The sequence below is a fragment of the Procambarus clarkii genome, chromosome 62, assembly GCF_040958095.1.
Source record: "Procambarus clarkii isolate CNS0578487 chromosome 62, FALCON_Pclarkii_2.0, whole genome shotgun sequence".
NCBI lineage: Eukaryota > Metazoa > Arthropoda > Malacostraca > Decapoda > Cambaridae > Procambarus > Procambarus clarkii.
In genome coordinates this window covers 17,919,056-17,935,053 of record NC_091211.1, presented here as the reverse complement: position 1 = coordinate 17,935,053, position 15,998 = coordinate 17,919,056, and the positions used below count along the sequence as shown (strand labels likewise).

The 15,998-nt window shown below is 57.6% G+C and overlaps 1 protein-coding gene across 50 annotated transcripts in view; it reads right to left on the bottom strand.

Moving 5' to 3' along the window:
- LOC123766472 (trichohyalin) overlaps positions 1 to 15,998 on the bottom strand; it is a 129,571-nt gene that overhangs the window by 74,356 nt on the left and 39,217 nt on the right. For 38 of the 50 annotated variants that reach the window (XM_045755627.2, XM_069308240.1, XM_069308256.1 and 35 more), the window contains exons 1-2: positions 9,542 to 9,643; positions 1,589 to 2,266 (exon numbers count right to left, since the gene is read on the bottom strand). The exons of 4 other annotated variants lie outside the window; for them this stretch is intronic. The gene's annotated coding sequence lies outside the window, so the exon portion shown is untranslated. Of the gene's footprint in view, positions 1 to 1,588; positions 2,267 to 9,541; positions 9,656 to 15,998 lie in introns of those variants that run through there. 8 more of the 50 variants (XM_069308267.1, XM_069308270.1, XM_069308279.1 and 5 more) reach the window with 5 other exon arrangements.

The window sequence follows — 15,998 nt, the reverse complement described above, 5'->3', positions numbered from 1 at the left end:
AAGCCTTGTGGACAGTGGAGACGAAGGCTAACCCGTACCGGAGTGACGGAAAGAGAGAAAATGGAGAAAATTATTTATGCTCTGGAGGAGGTGACCTCATCTGTTACACATGTTGGAAGTAGTAGTATGTCTTGGATCAGTAGTATGTCTTGGATCAGTAGTATGTCTTGGATCAGTAGTATGTCTTGGATCAGTAGTATGTCTTGGATTAGTAGTATGTCTTGGATTAGTAGTATGTCTTGGATTAGTAGTATGTCTTGGATTAGTAGTATGTCTTGGATTAGTAGTATGTCTTGGATTAGTAGTATGTCTTGGATTAGTAGTATGTCTTGGATCAGTAGTATGTCTTGGATCAGTAGTATGTCTTGGATCAGTAGTATGTCTTGGATCAGTAGTATGTCTTGGATCAGTAGTATGTCTTGGATTAGTAGTATGTCTTGGATTAGTAGTATGTCTTGGATTAGTAGTATGTCTTGGATTAGTAGTATGTCTTGGATTAGTAGTATGTCTTGGGCACGTATCACTGTTTCTGGAGCTCTCTCCCCCTTGTCTTTCTTGACGTTACTGTTGATGGTCACTGCGGCATGACTTCTCAAACTGTACAGACATACTACTTCTGCTTAGACCCAACTGAATGTCACCAAACGTACCGGACAGCGCTTCACCTTACAGCGAGAAACTCACTCTGAACATATTCCTAAAACAACCAATTACTTTGTCAGTACCGAAAATGTCATGTCTGTGGCTGACCAACTCGCTCACCAGGGCTCAGTCCAACAGAGCCCGTCATTCACTTGCAGAAAAAAAAAGCTAAATGAATGAAGGAATGAAGGCAAAAATGCCATGAAATAAACTGAAGTCTAATGCGATAGAGGCGAGGCAGAGCATCACTAGGGAGGATACCTCAATGATGTATGGGTCGTAGACTTCACAAACTAAATATGACTTCATTTACAAGTTAAAGTTCGCAATTACTTGTGGTTCTATTAACCGGTGGGACTCTGGATTATAAACACTGTACTTTCTACACACTTAACCCATTATGGATGTAAACACACTTGAGGTAAAGCTTGAAGTCTGAACTTTGACCTCAGAAGCAATGTTTTATATCAAATAAAATGTTCTGGAGTAAAGAGTCACATAACAGCATTGTGCCACAATCGTATAACGCTTCACAATCAGTTATATCTCGCTTTATAAAGGTATATACATTGAAATTGTTAAGTATATCATGTCTTTTTAATAGTCAATTGTATAGTTATCGCTTGTGTTAATGTCAGAAATATAATAATGTTTGCTTGGTCATTTTCAGTCATTCTACATGTTAAAAAAATTGTTTTTATTTTATATAATCTACTTATGTGTGTGTTTCCCTGTCAATTATATACTACCATGACTACAACAAAATTTAGTTATGTTAATTATATTGAACAGACATCAGTACTCATTGAACACTTGAGCAGGAGAGTATAATGCAGTGTTAATTATAATTAACTTATAATTATTTAAGTTAACACTTATAGTAAGCGTTAACTTATAATTGTTTGTTACAAAGGTGCGAGTGAGGAAGAGCCTCGTCTTGCATCACCTGTGTTTTGGAGAAGGAAAATGTGTGTAGGGGTCCTCCTCGAAGATGCTGGCGTGAGCAGGGGTCCTCCTTGATGCTAGCGTGTGCAGGGGTCCTCCTTGATGATGCTAGCGTGTGTAGGGGTCGTCCTTGAAGATGTTGGCGTGAGTAGGGGTCCTCCTCGAAGATGCTAGCGTGTGCAGGGGTCCTCCTCGAAGATGCTAGCGTGTGCAGGGGTCCTCCTCGAAGATGCTAGCGTGTGCAGGGGTCCTCCTCGAAGATGCTAGCGTGTGCAGGGGTCCTCCTCGAAGATGCTAGCGTGTGCAGGGGTCCTCGAAGATGCTAGCGTGTGCAGGGGTCCTCCTCGAAGATGCTAGCGTGTGCAGGGGTCCTCTTCGAAGATGCTAGCGTGTGCAGGGGTCCTCCTCGAAGATGTTAAAGGCTATCACACCACTCTAAAACTTCTCCTTTCACATTAGCAGAGATTTTTACACTTCCTGAGGACAGGTACACGCTTATAGGCACGCTGGATAGCCCAGGAGCGTGTGCACGCGCGTGTGCGTGGTGATCCTGTAGGGTGTATGCCACACGGACTCACACCGGCTACACTTCTATCGCTGCCTGAAACACAAGAACGTTTCCTCAAATGCCTTTCAAAGAAACGTTTTGTCGACCAATGATGCTACGACCACCGCTTTCCTAACAAAAAATATAAATATACTGAGTAATGACAACACCATATATTGACTTTCTGATTATAGTTTTCATTCGTTTTTCTATTATAGATTAGTGTATTGTCAGTGGCACGCACAATGTCGAAACACCTTGCTCAGATCTGCTATATTCTCGTCACTCCATGGGTCAATATTACTAATTTTCTCAATATTCCATTGATCAGTATTACTATCTCACCACTCATTGGTCAATATTGGTCTATTCTACCTTCAATCCATAGTATATTCTAGCCACTGAATGTTTAATATGTTTGGAAACTAGCCACACATACGGGGCTCTGTCATCAACACTCGTTATTGTCATATAAAGACACTAGAGGGTAATATAGAGGAAGTGAGGAACTAGAGAGGTGCCCTCAAGAGTAAGGCACTAGTGAGGTGCCCTCAGCAGCGAAGTGCCCTCAGCAGCGAGGTGCCCTCAGCAGCGAGGCACTAACGAGGTGCCCTCAGCAGCGAGGTGCCCTCAGTAGCGAGGTGCCCTCAGTAGCGAGGTGCCCTCAGTAGCGAGGCACTATGCAAGGTGCCCTCAGTAGCGAGGCACTAGCGAGGTGCCCTCAGTAGCGAGGTGCCCTCAGTAGCGAGGCACTATGCAAGGTGCCCTCAGTAGCGAGGCACTAGCGAGGTGCCCTCAGTAGCGAGGCACTAACGAGGTGCCCTCAGCAGCGAGGTGCCCTCAGTAGCGAGGTGCCCTCAGTAGCGAGGCACTAGCGAGGTGCCCTCAGTAGCGAGGCACTAGCGAGGTGCCCTCAGTAGCGAGGCTCTATGCGAGGTGCCCTCAGTAGCGAGGTGCCCTCAGTAGCGAGGTGCCCTCAGCAGCGAGGTGCCCTCAGCAGCGAGGCACTAGCGAGGTGCCCTCAGTAACGAGGCACTAGCGAGGTGCCCTCAGTAGTGAGGCACTAACGAGGTGCCCTCAGTAACGAGGCACTAACGAGGTGCCCTCAGTAGCGAGGCACTATGCGAGGTGCCCTCAGTAGCGAGGCACTAGCGAGGTGCCCTCAGTAGCGAGGCACTATGCGAGGTGCCCTCAGTAGCGAGGCACTATGCGAGGTGCCCTCAGTAGCGAGGCACTATGCGAGGTGCCCTCAGTAGCGAGGCACTATGCGAGGTGCCCTCAGTAGCGAGGCACTATGCGAGGTGCCCTCAGTAGCGAGGCACTATGCGAGGTGCCCTCAGTAGCGAGGCACTATGCGAGGTGCCCTCAGTAGCGAGGCACTATGCGAGGTGCCCTCAGTAGCGAGGCACTATGCGAGGTGCCCTCAGTAGCGAGGCACTATGCGAGTTGCCCTCAGCAGCGAGGCACTAGCGAGGTGCCCTCAATAGCGAGGCACTATGCGAGGTGCCCTCAGTAGCGAGGCACTATGTGAGGTGCCCTCACTAGCGAGGCACTATGCGAGGTGCCCTCAGTAGCGAGGTGCCCTCAGTAGCGAGGCACTATGCGAGGTGCCCTCAGTAGCGAGGCACTATGCGAGGTGCCCTCAGTAGCGAGGCACTATGCGAGGTGCCCTCAGTAGCGAGGCACTATGCGAGGTGCCCTCAGTAGCGAGGCACTATGCGAGGTGCCCTCAGTAGCGAGGTGCCCTCAGTAGCCAGGCACTATGCGAGGTGCCCTCAGTAGCCAGGCACTAGCGAGGTGCCCTCAGTAGCCAGGCACTAGCGAGGTGCCCTCAGTAGCCAGGCACTAGCGAGGTGCCCTCAGTAGCGAGGCACTAGCGAGGTGCCCTCAGTAGCGAGGCACTAGCGAGGTGCCCTCAGTAGCCAGGCACTAGCGAGGTGCCCTCAGTAGCCAGGCACTAGCGAGGTGCCCTCAGTAGCCAGGCACTAGCGAGGTGCCCTCAGTAGCCAGGCACTAGCGAGGTGCCCTCAGTAGCCAGGCACTAGCGAGGTGCCCTCAGTAGCCAGGCACTAGCGAGGTGCCCTCAGTAGCCAGGCACTAGCGAGGTGCCCTCAGTAGCGAGGCACTAGCGAGGTGCCCTCAGTAGCGAGGCACTAGCGAGGTGCCCTCAGTAGCGAGGCACTAGCGAGGTGCCCTCAGTACCGAGGCACTAGCGAGGTGCCCTCAGTACCGAGGCACTAGCGAGGTGCCCTCAGTACCGAGGTGCCCTCAGTAGCGAGGTGCCCTCAGCAGCGAAGTGCCCTCAGCACCGAGGTGCCCTCAGCAGCGAGGCACTAACGAGGTGCCCTCAGTAGCGAGGTGCCCTCAGTAGCGAGGAGCCCTCAGTAGCGAGGCACTATGCGAGGTGCCCTCAGTAGCGAGGCACTAGCGAGGTGCCCTCAGTAGCGAGGCACTAGCGAGGTGCCCTCAGTAGCGAGGCACTAGCGAGGTGCCCTCAGTAGCGAGGCACTAGCGAGGTGCCCTCAGTAGCGAGGCACTAGCGAGGTGCCCTCAGTAGCGAGGCACTAGCGAGGTGCCCTCAGTAGCGAGGCACTAGCGAGGTGCCCTCAGTAGCGAGGCACTAGCGAGGTGCCCTCAGTAGCGAGGCACTAGCGAGGTGCCCTCAGTAGCGAGGCACTAGCGAGGTGCCCTCAGTAGCGAGGCACTAGCGAGGTGCCCTCAGTAGCGAGGCACTAGCGAGGTGCCCTCAGTAGCGAGGCACTAGCGAGGTGCCCTCAGTAGCGAGGCACTAGCGAGGTGCCCTCAGTAGCGAGGCACTAGCGAGGTGCCCTCAGTAGCGAGGTGCCCTCAGTAGCCAGGCACTAGCGAGGTGCCCTCATTAGCGAGGCACTAGCGAGGTGCCCTCAGTAGCGAGGTGCCATCAGTAGCGAGGCACTAGCGAGGTGCCCTCAGTAGCGAGGCACTAGCGAGGTGCCCTAAGTAGCCAGGCACTAGCGAGGTGCCCTCAGTAGCGAGGCACTAGCGAGGTGCCCTCAGTAGCGAGGTGCCCTCTGTAGCGAGGCACTAGCGAGGTGCCCTCAGTAGCGAGGTGCCCTCTGTAGCGTGGCACCAGCGAGGCACTATGCGAGGTGCCCTCAGCAGCGAGGTGCCCTCAGCAGCGAGGTGCCCTCAGCAGCGAGGTGCCCTCAGCAGCGAGGTGCCCTCAGCAGGGAGGCACTAACGAGGTGCCCTCAGCAGCGAGGCACTAACGAGGTGCCCTCAGCAGCGAGGCACTAACGAGGTGCCCTCAGCAGCGAGGCACTAACGAGGTGCCCTCAGCAGCGAGGCACTATCGAGGTGCCCTCAGTAGCGAGGTGCCCTCAGTAGCGAGGTGCCCTCAGTAGCGAGGCACTATCGAGGTGCCCTCAGTAGCGAGGCACTAGCGAGGTGCCCTCAGTAGCGAGGCACTATGCGAGGTGCCCTCAGTAGCGAGGCACTATGCGAGGTGCCCTCAGTAGCGAGGCACTATGCGAGGTGCCCTCAGTAGCGAGGCACTATGCGAGGTGCCCTCAGTAGCGAGGCACTATGCGAGGTGCCCTCAGTAGCGAGGCACTATGCGAGGTGCCCTCAGTAGCCAGGCACTATGCGAGGTGCCCTCAGTAGCCAGGCACTAGCGAGGTGCCCTCAGTAGCCAGGCACTAGCGAGGTGCCCTCAGTAGCCAGGCACTAGCGAGGTGCCCTCAGTAGCCAGGCACTAGCGAGGTGCCCTCAGTAGCCAGGCACTAGCGAGGTGCCCTCAGTAGCCAGGCACTAGCGAGGTGCCCTCAGTAGCCAGGCACTAGCGAGGTGCCCTCAGTAGCCAGGCACTAGCGAGGTGCCCTCAGTAGCCAGGCACTAGCGAGGTGCCCTCAGTAGCCAGGCACTAGCGAGGTGCCCTCAGTAGCCAGGCACTAGCGAGGTGCCCTCAGTAGCCAGGCACTAGCGAGGTGCCCTCAGTAGCCAGGCACTAGCGAGGTGCCCTCAGTAGCCAGGCACTAGCGAGGTGCCCTCAGTAGCCAGGCACTAGCGAGGTGCCCTCAGTAGCCAGGCACTAGCGAGGTGCCCTCAGTAGCCAGGCACTAGCGAGGTGCCCTCAGTAGCCAGGCACTAGCGAGGTGCCCTCAGTAGCCAGGCACTAGCGAGGTGCCCTCAGTAGCCAGGCACTAGCGAGGTGCCCTCAGTAGCCAGGCACTAGCGAGGTGCCCTCAGTAGCCAGGCACTAGCGAGGTGCCCTCAGTAGCCAGGCACTAGCGAGGTGCCCTCAGTAGCCAGGCACTAGCGAGGTGCCCTCAGTAGCCAGGCACTAGCGAGGTGCCCTCAGTAGCCAGGCACTAGCGAGGTGCCCTCAGTAGCCAGGCACTAGCGAGGTGCCCTCAGTAGCCAGGCACTAGCGAGGTGCCCTCAGTAGCGAGGCACTAGCGAGGTGCCCTCAGTAGCGAGGTGCCCTCAGTACCGAGGCACTAGCGAGGTGCCCTCAGTACCGAGGTGCCCTCAGTAGCGAGGCACTAGCGAGGTGCCCTCAGTACCGAGGTGCCCTCAGTAGCGAGGTGCCCTCAGCAGCGAAGTGCCCTCAGCACCGAGGTGCCCTCAGCAGCGAGGCACTAACGAGGTGCCCTCAGCAGCGAGGTGCCCTCAGTAGCGAGGTGCCCTCAGTAGCGAGGAGCCCTCAGTAGCGAGGCACTATGCGAGGTGCCCTCAGTAGCGAGGCACTAGCGAGGTGCCCTCAGTAGCGAGGCTCTATGCGAGGTGCCCTCAGTAGCGAGGTGCCCTCAGTAGCTAGGTGCCCTCAGTAGCGAGGCACTAGCGAGGTGCCCTCAGCAGCGAGGCACTATGCGAGGTGCCCTCAGTAGCGAGGTGCCCTCAGTAGCGAGGCACTATGCGAGGTGCCCTCAGTAGCGAGGCACTAGCGAGGTGCCCTCAGTAGCGAGGCACTAGCGAGGTGCCCTCAGTAGCGAGGCACTAGCGAGGTGCCCTCAGTAGCGAGGCACTAGCGAGGTGCCCTCAGTAGCGAGGCACTAGCGAGGTGCCCTCAGTAGCGAGGCACTAGCGAGGTGCCCTCAGTAGCGAGGCACTAGCGAGGTGCCCTCAGTAGCGAGGCACTAGCGAGGTGCCCTCAGTAGCGAGGCACTAGCGAGGTGCCCTCAGTAGCGAGGCACTAGCGAGGTGCCCTCAGTAGCGAGGCACTAGCGAGGTGCCCTCAGTAGCGAGGCACTAGCGAGGTGCCCTCAGTAGCGAGGCACTAGCGAGGTGCCCTCAGTAGCGAGGCACTAGCGAGGTGCCCTCAGTAGCGAGGCACTAGCGAGGTGCCCTCAGTAGCGAGGCACTAGCGAGGTGCCCTCAGTAGCGAGGCACTAGCGAGGTGCCCTCAGTAGCGAGGCACTAGCGAGGTGCCCTCAGTAGCGAGGCACTAGCGAGGTGCCCTCAGTAGCGAGGCACTAGCGAGGTGCCCTCAGTAGCGAGGCACTAGCGAGGTGCCCTCAGTAGCGAGGCACTAGCGAGGTGCCCTCAGTAGCGAGGCACTAGCGAGGTGCCCTCAGTAGCGAGGCACTAGCGAGGTGCCCTCAGTAGCGAGGCACTAGCGAGGTGCCCTCAGTAGCGAGGCACTAGCGAGGTGCCCTCAGTAGCGAGGCACTAGCGAGGTGCCCTCAGTAGCGAGGCACTAGCGAGGTGCCCTCAGTAGCGAGGCACTAGCGAGGTGCCCTCAGTAGCGAGGCACTAGCGAGGTGCCCTCAGTAGCGAGGCACTAGCGAGGTGCCCTCAGTAGCGAGGCACTAGCGAGGTGCCCTCAGTAGCGAGGCACTAGCGAGGTGCCCTCAGTAGCGAGGCACTAGCGAGGTGCCCTCAGTAGCGAGGCACTAGCGAGGTGCCCTCAGTAACGAGGCACTAGCGAGGTGCCCTCAGTAGCGAGGCACTAGCGAGGTGCCCTCAGTAGCGAGGCACTAGCGAGGTGCCCTCAGTAGCGAGGCACTAGCGAGGTGCCCTCAGTAGCGAGGCACTAGCGAGGTGCCCTCAGTAGCGAGGTGCCCTCAGTAGCCAGGCACTAGCGAGGTGCCCTCATTAGCGAGGCACTAGCGAGGTGCCCTCAGTAGCGAGGTGCCATCAGTAGCGAGGCACTAGCGAGGTGCCCTCAGTAGCGAGGCACTAGCGAGGTGCCCTAAGTAGCCAGGCACTAGCGAGGTGCCCTCAGTAGCGAGGCACTAGCGAGGTGCCCTCAGTAGCGAGGCACTAGCGAGGTGCCCTCAGTAGCGAGGCACTAGCGAGGTGCCCTCAGTAGCGAGGCACTAGCGAGGTGCCCTCAGTAGCGAGGCACTAGCGAGGTGCCCTTAGTAGCGAGGCACTAGCGAGGTGCCCTCAGTAGCGAGGTACTAGCGAGGTGCCCTCAGTAGCGAGGCACTAGCGAGGTGCCCTCAGTAGCGAGGCACTAGCGAGGTGCCCTCAGTAGCGAGGCACTAGCGAGGTGCCCTCAGTAGCGAGGCACTAGCGAGGTGCCCTCAGTAGCGAGGCACTAGCGAGGTGCCCTCAGTAGCGAGGCACTAGCGAGGTGCCCTCAGTAGCGAGGCACTAGCGAGGTGCCCTCAGTAGCGAGGCACTAGCGAGGTGCCCTCAGTAGCGAGGCACTAGCGAGGTGCCCTCAGTAGCGAGGCACTAGCGAGGTGCCCTCAGTAGCGAGGCACTAGCGAGGTGCCCTCAGTAGCGAGGCACTAGCGAGGTGCCCTCAGTAGCGAGGCACTAGCGAGGTGCCCTCAGTAGCGAGGCACTAGCGAGGTGCCCTCAGTAGCGAGGCACTAGCGAGGTGCCCTCAGTAGCGAGGCACTAGCGAGGTGCCCTCAGTAGCGAGGCACTAGCGAGGTGCCCTTAGTAGCGAGGCACTAGCGAGGTGCCCTCAGTAGCGAGGCACTAGCGAGGTGCCCTCAGTAGCGAGGCACTAGCGAGGTGCCCTCAGTAGCCAGGCACTAGCGAGGTGCCCTCAGTAGCCAGGCACTAGCGAGGTGCCCTCAGTAGCGAGGCACTAGCGAGGTGCCCTCAGTAGCCAGGCACTAGCGAGGTGCCCTCAGTAGCCAGGCACTAGCGAGGTACCCTCAGTAGCCAGGCACTAGCGAGGTGCCCTCAGTAGCCAGGCACTAGCGAGGTGCCCTCAGTAGCCAGGCACTAGCGAGGTGCCCTCAGTAGCCAGGCACTAGCGATGTACCGGCAGCAGCGAGGCACTAGCGAGGTGCCCTCAGTAGCCAGGCACTAACGATGTACCGGCAGCAGCGAGGCACTAGCGAGGTGCCCTCAGTAGCCAGGCACTAACGATGTACCGGCAGCAGCGAGGCACTAACGAGATACCCGCAACAGCGAGGCACTAACGAGGTACCGGCAGCAGGGAGACACTAACGAGGTACTAACGAGGTACCGGCAGCAGGGAGAGAGAGAGGGGAAGCCGTGGCTGACCGGAGGACTGGAGCACCACCACGCGCGCGACCGACCACACAACACTGCGCCTGGGTGAGCCACTTCCCAACCACGCAGAAATAGACTTGGAAGATGATCCTCAAGTTAATTGTAGCCGCCGCTGACCACCAGCACCCCGCCAGACATGACGGCCTCTAGGCCTACCTTTATATCAAGAGTGAACAAGGGCTATTGTCCCGTGTCCTGTGTGTGGTTGTTACTAGTGGGTACTACGGTAGGGTTAATAAGGTGTTATGACTATTGTTTCAAGTGCTGGCCCCATCTGCGGCCAAGTTCTGGCCCCATCTGCGGCCAAGTGCTGGCCCCATCTGCGGCCAAGTTCTGGCCCCATCTGCGGCCAAGTTCTGGCCCCATCTGCGGCCAAGTGCTGGCCCCATCTGCGGCCAAGTTCTGGCCCCATCTGCGGCCAAGTGCTGGCCCCATCTGCGGCCAAGTTCTGGCCCCATCTGCGGCCAAGTGCTGGCCCCATCTGCGGCCAAGTTCTGGCCCCATCTGCGGCCAAGTGCTGGCCCCATCTGCGGCCAAGTTCTGGCCCCATCTCCCCCAAGTTCTGACCCATCTCCCTCAAGTTCTGACCCATCCCCCCCAAGTTCTGACCCATCTCCACCAAGTTCAAGACCCTCTCTTATGTCGCACTTTTAAGCGTCTTTCATCCTATTGTAAACTACAAGCTGTAAGGAACCTTGTCTCTATAAGACCCGTTCCTAATCCCAGGGATTAGCTGTCCCGGGTATTAAAAAAATCCCCCAGGGCTGTGAGGTGGGCTCGAACTTACGACCAAGGCACTGCCAAGCCGCATACTCGTCCACCGCTGTCCCTGGTATTAACAATTTTCGAAACAATTGACGGTCACGCTGTATTGATTTGACCAAAACTGTACTCACCTAGTTGTGCTTGCGGGGGTTGAGCTTTGGCTCTTTGGTCCCGCCTCTCAACCGCCAATCAACTGGTTCGCCAGTTTCTGTAAGTGTTCATTTCTGGGTCATTTGATAATTTGACTTCAGAGATTGTTTCATGTGACGAACGTCTCCTCTACCGGCCCGTCCTCTCCAGTTGCCTCAACGGAGAGAATATGGTGTACTAAAATGCTCGAATTGAACCGAACTGAGAAAATTCGACCACGTATAGAAAACGTGAATGTTTGTGAATTGGTGAGTTATAGGACAACTATATTTGTCTGTTGAGTATTGTGACATCGAAAGGTGGGTGTATTATGAGAGTGGGTGAGCTGCCTCTACCCCGGGTGGCCGCTACAGCCTGTGGCCGCTACAGCCTGTGGCCGCTACAGCCTGTGGCCGCTACAGCCTGTGGCCGCTACAGCCTGTGGCCGCTACAGCCGGTGTGTGGTACAGCCGGTGTGTGGTACAGCCGGTGTGCGGTACAGCCGGTGTGTGGTACAGCCGGTGTGTGGTACAGCCGGTGTGTGGTACAGCCGGTGTGTGGTACAGCCGGTGTGCGGTACAGCCGGTGTGCGGTACAGCCGGTGTGTGGTACAGCCGGTGTGTGGTACAGCCGGTGTGTGGTACAGCCGGTGTGTGGTACAGCCGGTGTGCGGTACAGCCGGTGTGCGGTACAGCCGGTGTGCGGTACAGCCGGTGTGCGGTACAGCCGGTGTGTGGTACAGCCGGTGTGTGGTACAGCCGGTGTGCGGTACAGCCGGTGTGTGGTACAGCCGGTGTGTGGTACAGCCGGTGTGCGGTACAGCCGGTGTGTGGTACAGCCGGTGTGTGGTACAGCCGGTGTGCGGTACAGCCGGTGGCCGCTACAGCCGGTGTGTGGTACAGCCGGTGTGCGGTACAGCCGGTGTGTGGTACAGCCGGTGTGCGGTACAGCCGGTGTGTGGTACAGCCGGTGTGTGGTACAGCCGGTGTGTGGTACAGCCGGTGTGTGGTACAGCCGGTGTGCGGTACAGCCGGTGTGTGGTACAGCCGGTGTGCGGTACAGCCGGTGTGTGGTACAGCCGGTGTGTGGTACAGCCGGTGTGTGGTACAGCCGGTGTGCGGTACAGCCGGTGTGCGGTACAGCCGGTGTGTGGTACAGCCGGTGTGTGGTACAGCCGGTGTGCGGTACAGCCGGTGTGCGGTACAGCCGGTGTGTGGTACAGCCGGTGTGTGGTACAGCCGGTGTGTGGTACAGCCGGTGTGCGGTACAGCCGGTGTGTGGTACAGCCGGTGTGCGGTACAGCCGGTGTGTGGTACAGCCGGTGTGTGGTACAGCCGGTGTGCGGTACAGCCGGTGTGCGGTACAGCCGGTGTGCGGTACAGCCGGTGTGCGGTACAGCCGGTGTGTGGTACAGCCGGTGTGTGGTACAGCCGGTGTGTGGTACAGCCGGTGTGCGGTACAGCCGGTGGCCGCTACAGCTATAGCGTGTAACTTGGCTTCTCTGGGTAGTTTAATGTTATAGACTCTCTATTCTTTTCTTAGTGTTTAACATCTATTTGAAGTGCACTAACTAAATATATTAACTGGGGCGTGTCTACACTCATCCATAACTAGATAATGTCAGCGTGAGAGGGTGTGGTGGGGTGTGTGGGGGAGTGGTGGGGTGTGTGGGGGAGTGGTGGGGTGTGTGGGGGAGTGTGTCTTGAGATAGCCAGGTGTGTAGCGAGGGGTGGGGGGGGGGGGGGAGGAGGGGAACACACTCGGGTTCACAGCACTTCCCAACTTTTTTATGAACGACTTTATTTTCTAATATTCAAAGGTCCCCCCCATCCCCAAGGGCTGGCGACCCACCAGCGGGAAATCACTGGACTCCTAAGAGTGTAGAGAGACGTGTGTTGGGGGAGGGCGGCACCCATCCTGGATGCAGTGGCTGGGGTTGCAGTCACCAGCACATGCAACAAGTTCCCCGTCGTGTTCCTGCAACATACCAGGAGCCAGTCCGGCCTGGCACACCTCAACACGAATATTTCTCCCCAGTTCCCACACAGGTAGTGTCCGTCCCGCGAGGCTGAGTCACGCTACCACTGTGCCGCCCCCAGCTCCTCTAACCCTCATGTTACACATCATTACTCAACCAAGCCAACTTGCTAGAATTTGAATTTGGAACCATTTCACTTTTCATTATAATCTTGCCATATATTAGTTGGCCGAAGCAACATTCTGATGATTCTAAAGCTGTTAAATAGAATATATGCGCGTGTCTGTCCGAGGCTGGGGACCAAGGGTTTGGGGGTAGCTTCGACCAACTTTGCACTGTGATTGCTGTGTGGTACGTGCCTAACATGGACAGTTCAGCACAGTTCAAGAGGACAACAGCGTGTCACTGTCATACTGAACCCCATGGCAACTTTTGGCACTTGCTACCATCTGGTTAAACACTTTGAATGTACTCCATATGATTTTTTTAATATCCCATGATGTATCCAACACCTTACGCTCTAGGAATGGTGCCCCACCTACTTGGGCTGGACGGTAGAGCGACGGTCTCGCTTCATACAGGTCGGCGTTCAATCCTCGACCGTCCAAGTGGTTGGGGACCATTCCTTTCCCCCGTCCCATCCCAAATCCTTATCCTGACCCCTTCCAAGTGCTATATAGTCGTGGTGGCTTCGTGTTTTCTCCTGACAGTTCCCTTCCCTTCCAATGTACCCTCCCAGGGGTACCCTACACCTCCAGTGTACCCTCCCAGGGGTTCCCTACACCTCCAGTGTACCCTCCCAGGGGTACCCTACACCTCCAGTGTACCCTCCCAGGGGTACCCTACACCTCCAGTGTACCCTCCCAGGGGTACCCTACACCTCCAGTGTACCCTCCCAGGGGTACCCTACACCTCCAGTGTACCCTCCCAGGGGTACCCTACACCTCCAGTGTACCCTCCCAGGGGTACCCTACACCACCAGTGTACCCTCCCAGGGGTACCCTACACCTCCAGTGTACCCTCCCAGGGGTACCCTACACCACCAGTGTACCCTCCCAGGGGTACCCTACACCTCCAGTGTACCCTCCCAGGGGTACCCTACACCTCCAGTGTACCCTCCCAGGGGTACCCTACACCTCCAGTGTACCCTCCCAGGGGTACCCTACACCTCCAGTGTACCCTCCCAGGGGTACCCTACACCTCCAGTGTACCCTCCCAGGGGTACCCTACACCTCCAGTGTACCCTCCCAGGGGTACCCTACACCTCCAGTGTACCCTCCCAGGGGTACCCTACACCTCCAGTGTACCCTCCCAGGGGTACCCTACACCTCCAGTGTACCCTCCCAGGGGTACCCTACACCTCCAGTGTACCCTCCCAGGGGTACCCTACACCACCAGTGTACCCTCCCAGGGGTACCCTACACCTCCAGTGTACCCTCCCAGGGGTACCCTACACCTCCAGTGTACCCTCCCAGGGGTACCCTACACCACCAGTGTACCCTCCCAGGGGTACCCTACACCTCCAGTGTACCCTCCCAGGGGTACCCTACACCTCCAGTGTACCCTCCCAGGGGTACCCTACACCTCCAGTGTACCCTCCCAGGGGTACCCTACACCTCCAGTGTACCCTCCCAGGGGTACCCTACACCTCCAGTGTACCCTCCCAGGGGTACCCTACACCTCCAGTGTACCCTCCCAGGGGTACCCTACACCTCCAGTGTACCCTCCCAGGGGTACCCTACACCACCAGTGTACCCTCCCAGGGGTACCCTACACCTCCAGTGTACCCTCCCAGGGGTACCCTACACCACCAGTGTACCCTCCCAGGGGTACCCTACACCTCCAGTGTACCCTCCCAGGGGTACCCTACACCTCCAGTGTACCCTCCCAGGGGTACCCTACACCTCCAGTGTACCCTCCCAGGGGTACCCTACACCTCCAGTGTACCCTCCCAGGGGTACCCTACACCTCCAGTGTACCCTCCCAGGGGTACCCTACACCTCCAGTGTACCCTCCCAGGGGTACCCTACACCTCCAGTGTACCCTCCCAGGGGTACCCTACACCTCCAGTGTACCCTCCCAGGGGTACCCTACACCTCCAGTGTACCCTCCCAGGGGTACCCTACACCTCCGGGCGATGTCAGCAAAAGACACTGCATTCAGACTGCATTTTGAAATAAATTTTAGTAATATCACAACGAATTTCAGCATTATTAAGAAATATACCCCTGGCACCAAGCAGCATCACCCTGGCACCAAGCAGCATCACCCTGGCACCAAGCAGCATCACCCTGGCACCAAGCAGCATCACCCTGGCACTAAGCACCATCACCCTGGCACCAAGCAGCATCACCCTGGCACCAAGCAGCATCACCCTGGCACTAAGCACCATCACCCTGGCACTAATACCACCCTGGCACCAAGCACCACCCTGGCACTAAGCAGCATCACCCTGGCACTAAGCAGCATCACCCTGGCACTAATACCACCCTGGCACCAAGCACCACCCTGGCACTAAGCAGCATCACCCTGGCACTAATACCACCCTGGCACTGATACCACCCTGGCACTGATACCACCCTGGCACTGATACCACCCTGGCACCAAGCACCACCCTGGCACCAAGCACCACCCTGGCACTAATACCACCCTGGCACCAAGCACCACCCTGGCACTAAGCAGCATCACCCTGGAACTAATACCACCCTGGCACTGATACCACCCTGGCACTGATACCACCCTGGCACTAATACCACCCTGGCACCAAGCACCACCCTGGCACTAATACCACCCTGGCACCAAGCACCACCCTGGCACTAAGCAGCATCACCCTGGCACTAATACCACCCTGGCACTGATACCACCCTGGCACTGATACCACCCTGGCACTGATACCACCCTGGCACCAAGCACCACCCTGGCACTAATACCACCCTGGCACCAAGCACCACCCTGGCACTAAGCAGCATCACCCTGGCACTAATACCACCCTGGCACTGATACCACCCTGGCACTGATACCACCCTGGCACTAATACCACCCTGGCACCAAGCACCACCCTGGCACTAATACCACCCTGGCACCAAGCACCACCCTGGCACTAATACCACCCTGGCACTGATACCACCCTGGCACTAATACCACCCTGGCACCAAGCACCACCCTGGCACTAATACTACCCTGGCACCAAGCACCACCCTGGCACCAAGCATCACCCTGGCACCAAGCACCACCCTGGCACCAAGCACCACCCTGGCACCAAGCACCACCCTGGCACTAATACCACCATGGCACTAATACCACCCTGGCACTAATACCACCCTGGCACCAAGCACCACCCTGGCACTAATACCACCCTGGCACTAAGCAATACCACCCTGGCACTAAACAATATCACCCTGGCACTAAGTAATACCACCCTGGCACCAAGCACCATCACCCTGGCACCAAGCACCATCACCCTGGCACCAAGCACCATCACCCTAGCACCAAGCACCATCACCCTGGCACCAAGCACCATCACCCTGGCAC